Below are 6,000 nucleotides of genomic sequence, written 5' to 3' on the forward strand. Positions count from 1 at the left end.
TCTTGATGCAGGAGACCATAGGTTTATTTTCATGGAAAATAAATTGCAACACTCTTGGAAACAAACAAGTGAAATCATAAACAATCATTTTTTTTGAACAACAGGCAGTTTGAAGTTTGTAGCATTGCAGATTTCCTGAGTCCTACCAATTCTCACAGAATAGGATTCCCAGTTTATCTGGGAGAAACGGAATCCAAGTTATCAAAAAGCCAGTGTCTATCACTTGTCCAAAACTATAAAACTACAGAATATTCCCTGTACTTTTCAGAAAATTGTGGACTTCAAGTGAAAAAAGGATCCTTCTTCCCTTTATCTAAGAAAAATAAAAAGATTAATAGTGAGAAATGGATAAATAAATCCAATTTCTTCTTAATATGTGAAGCCATGTATCCTCAACAAAAAACTGGCACTTGCAGGTCATATTAATGCACCCTGAAGGGTTGATAGGATCCTCTCCAGGGATGTCTCAACAATGTCCTCTACGAGGAACTTTAGATTGAAACAGTCTTTACACCATAACATTAAATCATTTAGCAAGGCTTCTTCATTTTGTGAAAATCATTCGTTGACTCAATTTTTCTGTGTTTTATAAATTTTAATACAGCATTTTTAAAAAAGAAAAATAACAATGTTGGCTATACAGAAATTAAAACAAGAAAAGAAAAAAATCTTCTAGGCTTAGTCATTAATATTATATGTAGGAAGACATTTCATTTTCTTTCTCTAACGTAAACTTTGTATAAATCATGCTGTGTCAAAGTATTTACCTCTTTATTCAATACAAATATGACCAGGTTATTTTTCAAAAATTTACTTTGACTTTCCACTAACAGCTGCCCAATGATTCCACAAAATTTCTTTAAAATTTCTTTAAAATTTTACTTCAACCATCTATGCCAGAATATTGCCTGTTTTATTCCAAATAAATAATAAAATATTTTAGCATTTTTTGTTAATAGTCCATCCTTATAGATAAACAAATTTCTACACTAAAAAAGTAAACTTACTATTAAGTTTTCCCCCCAACGGGGAGAATGAGCTGCTCCCTTTATCCTGGCATCTTTTCCTCCATGGTATGCCTGTCAAACAAACCAACTCTTTCAATATTGTAGAGCAATTCTGAGAACACTGGATCCATACTAATTCTTTCTAGCATTACAATTTTGGTCATATATTCATTCCATAGTTTACACAAGTAAGACAAAGGAATAAAACATGGTGCCAATACACATCCAATGGCTAAGGTAGGGTGATCTGGGTGCAAAAAATATTTTATTAGTCTTTATAGTTCAGATTTGTAACCCTATTTAAAGATAACCCTTTAAGAGCAGTCTGGCCAGTTGATCAATCTAAACCATGACTATGTTATTAACCACAAGAAAAATGCTTAACAACCACAGTGGAAGGTAACATGAGACTTAGAAAATTTAAACTTCTTCAGAATTGAGTAAACCTTATTGCTTCTACAATTTCTAAATTATAAGAAACACAAAGGAATAATGAAAATGAGTGGTGTAAGTAATTGTTTGTGCCATCTATTGAAATATAAAGCAGTTGGTCAATCTGTCTTTGAAATCAGGAAGGCAGTCACCACTTATAGTCATGTGACTTAGACTATCAGAAGCAAACTCTTTTTGTGCCCTAATATAGGTTATTCCCTCGACTGTTTACCTAGCTAGGCTTCTAAGGACACTTGTCTTTAGCCTCTCTATTAGTGAAAGACAGAGTCACTACCAGGATGAACACTCAGACTGCTAAATGAGTTGTAAAATTCTAGATAAGCTCAAGAATTGGTCAAGTAGGCCATGAAATGTTGTGAAATTTGTGGCATGAAGGAATCTTTGGCATACATATGACAGATCGCTGTTACAGTATCACCTATGAAATCTAAATACAGGACTTCCTGAGAAAATGAAGAAATATGCTCAAGCTCTCCACAGGGAAGAAATGTTGAAGACTGTGACTATGTAAATTTGTGCAACAATGAAATCAAGAATGTTGGCATGATCCAAGATACTATCATGGAGCACAGACTGACATGACAATCCTCTTTATATTGGGCCTTCAAATTTGAAATTTACATCCAAGTAAAAACTCAGAAACCTTCCAGAACTGCAGTCTGATATAGTTTTCAAATAGTTCAATGAAAATATTCTTTAAAATTTTACTTCAAACATCTTGGTGCCCCCATCACCTTTGTACAGAGGTGCCTTGAGTTCCACTAGGAAGCAGGTTGCTGTCTGCCAGGGACCAGCCTCCGGCAAAATGTCGTGTCAGGGGTTCCTGAAAGGATGAGATGGCCTAGGTGACACATTAAGGGGCTGAGGGGAAGGGGACGAGGTAATGAGGAGACACTGACACTTGGTGAGGTGCAAGTATCTTCTACTGAGGGGCTCAGCAGATTCTTTATTTATATTTTTTAGCAAGCAGTGAGATTACATCATCATGTGCATAGAAACAAAGCAGAAACAATCAGTGCATCCCTTTTTCCATAGACTTTTGGCCACTACGCGCTCTCAGCAAGAAGGCAACCTTCAAGGTTAACAAAAAACTAAACCTTACACTAGAACTCGTTGTTTCAGCTAAACAATAACCTAAGACAGTTGATAGCCACCATCAGCTAAAGCCCCCCTATCAGCTAAAGCCTAAGCAAGAAAAGACTTTCCTTATTTGCATGGCCTTCAGCTGGGGACCGGCTGCTACTCAGCTATCAGAACTTTTTCTACCTAGAAACTCCTTAACTTAAATAGCTTCATTTAAAAACTTTCCCAAGAAACTTCAAGAGAAGGCAAAAGAAGGACCTACTATAATTGTTGTGCTGGATTGCTCGTCAAGCATGTTCAATAAATTGTCTCCCATTGTCAAGTGGGCCAAATTGTTTAATAACTAATTTCTAAACAGATAATTTTCCGTGCCGTTTACTTACAGTATGCTGATACGTATAATTTATTGCCTAATGTACTTTCTAATAAATTCTTCTCTTTTTATAACCAAGAACAATAAGGGATGTTAGATCTCAGCCCCACAGTGTAAGGCCCTTTTTCTTAGCTGCTTGCCAGTAACTTACCTGGCTGGGGCAACAAGCCCCACTGCAGCAGCTGTCCTTGTGTCCATGGGTGCCATCTAGTGGTCTCTGCACAGGATCCACAGAGAGCAAATATCTGCTTGCTATATGACCTGATCAGAGAGAGGAAAAATATCCTTGGTAAGAATACTATCTGTGGGCCTCTCCTGGTGGTGCAGGTGGTTGAGCACAGCGCTGTGAAGTGGTCCCCAGCCTCTGCAGCACCGGTTCAATCCGGCCAGCCAGCAAGGGTCCCACATGGTGCCCCAGACCTCTCCTGTCTTGCCCGCTGCTCCCCTCAGCAGTGTATTTCCGCAGTTTGCCTGTTCTGTTTCCCACTCTGTCTCTGGTGAACCCTCTCACCCTTCCTTGGATCTGGCCTGTACCCAGGTTCTTGTATTAATTAATTAATTAATTAATTAATCCTTGAAAATTTTAAAAATTAAAAAAAATACTATCTATTTCTGAATATTATCTCCAAATCCATAAAAGAATATTGATGGTAGGGCCTCCCCAGTGGCGCAGCGGTTGAGTGCTGGGTTGCGAAGCTGCCCGCAGCCTCTGCAGTGCCGGTTCGATCCACAGCTGCTCCCCGGCCACCATAGGAGGGTCCCACATGGCGTGCAGACCTCTCCAGCCGCCCGCTGCTCCCCTCAGCAGTGTACTTGGGTCCTTCTGCCAGCTCTGCTCCCCTCTCTGGCTCTGGTGAATTCTCTTGCCCTCCCTCGCTTCTGACTGTACCCAGTGCTTGTATAAATAAATAATAAATAAATAAATACATTTTTAGAAAATAAAAGAAAAAGAAAGAATATTGTTGGTACAAATTGCAATATTGTAATTTACATAATATATATTCTCTCTCTCTCTCTCTCTCTATATATATATATATATATATATATACATACATACACACACACGTGTGTGTGTATTTGTATGACCAAAATATATTTCTTACCTATAGTTGGTCTTCATTTGAAGTTCTTGGTTCATACATAAGACCTCAAACCATAAAATATAGAAGGAAATATAAGCAAAAGACTGCATGACATGCACCTCAAAGACATCTTTACATACACATCACCTAAAGCAGTGATAGTGAAGGCCAAGATAAACAACTGTGACTACATCAAAGAACTTCTGCACAGCAAAAGAGGCAATTACCAAAACAAAGAGAAACCCCACAGACTGGGAGTAAATTTTTGCATACAACACTAATAATAAGGACTGATCACAAAAATCTACAAAGAGCTGATGAGACTCAAAAAAAAAAAGAACAAAGAAAATAATCCAGTGAAAAAATGGGCAGAAGAACTAAAAAGAAACTTCTCCAAAGAGGAAATGCAAATGACCAACAGGCAGCATATGAAAAATGTTCAACGTCACTGGTAATCAGGGAAATACAGATCAAAACTACAATGAGATACCCTCTTACACCAGTGAGAATGGCACATATTAAAAAAACTAGCAACAACTTACATTGGCAAGGATGTGTAGAAAAAGGAACTCTCCTGCACTGCTGGTGGGAGTGCAAACTGGTCCAACCACTATGGAGAGTTGTGTGGAGATTCCTCAACTTACTAAAGATAGAGCTTCCATATGATCCAGCAATTCCACTCCTAGGTATTTACCCAAAGGACACAGAAACATTAATTTAAAAGGACACCTGCACCCCTATGATTATAGCAGCACTGTTTACAATAGCTAAGCTTTGGAAACAACCCAAATGCCCAAACGTAGATGACTATCAAGAAGATGTGGTACATATACACAATGGAATATTACTCAGCAATCAAAAAGATAAACGCATGCAATTTGCAGCAACATGGATGGAGCTGGAAGGGATCATGCTCAGCAAAATAAACCAGAAAGAAAAAAAAGAAAAATGCCGGATGGTCTCACTCACAGCAGGAATTTAGAAAACCTAAAGAAGGGACCAGGAAAAAGACTAATTGCAAAAATGAAAAATGATGTAAGAATTATATAAAATAAAATAATTTATATGCATAAAAAGAAAAAAATATAAAGTTCCTGGTTCACACCTCACAAATGTTTTAAAATTTCCAATGTGTTAAGAGTATTCAGGTGTCTCTTGATAAGTTAAAAAAAGCATGTTAGGGTTTGGAAAATACCTGAAGATGGGGACTATTTGCCAGGGAAACAAGTATGAAGCTGAAATTGTGCAAGGTCTGGGAGGAGCCAAAATCTCAGTTGGTTGGTGTTTTCCTGGTTGGTGTTTCTTGGTTGGTGTTTTCTCATCTGTGCACTTTCAATTGCTCTGGTTAAAATTTCAACAACAGGGTTTAAGAGACAAGTTAGGAGAAAGGAAAGAGTTAGAGGCAGGGCTAAAGGCAATAGGATAGCCCTAGGGAAATGTGAACAAAGTATCACATTTCTTCTAAGAAGAAACATAAGGTATTGAGCCTCCCAGCAGGTTGTGCAGAGCACTGTGAAGCTGAGCACAGGGCTGTGAAGCTGTCTGCAGCCTCTGCAGCACCAGTTCTATTCCCGGCCAGCCAGGGAGAAACCAGCATGGCACAGCAGACCTCTCCTGCCTTGCCCACTGCTCCCCTCAGCAGTGTTTTCAGTCCATCTACCTGTTCTGCTCCTCGCTCTGTCTCTGATGAATTCTCTCACCCTCCCACACCTCTGGCCTGTACCCCAGCTCTTATATAAATAAATAAATCTTGAAAAAAGAAATATAAGGTACTGCAGAAACAGCCCTGAAATTCAGTGTTTGGGATTCAACCTTTGAGTATTTAGTGTTCAGGATTCAACATTTTCAGATTTTCAGTGATTCCGGCCTCAGCGATTTTTGTCCCCACCATGTCAGTCTTCCAGAAGGCTGTCATGGACCTCTGAAGGAGGGAAAGAGCCTCCTGCAGCCAACCTCAGAGATGAAAAGTTCAGAGGCTTTACAAGTAGCCGAGCACCTGAAA

The sequence above is a fragment of the Talpa occidentalis genome, unplaced genomic scaffold (genome assembly GCF_014898055.3).
Source record: "Talpa occidentalis isolate TD23 unplaced genomic scaffold, MPIMG_talOcc4v2.1 talOcc4.2, whole genome shotgun sequence".
Taxonomy (NCBI): Eukaryota; Metazoa; Chordata; class Mammalia; order Eulipotyphla; family Talpidae; genus Talpa; species Talpa occidentalis.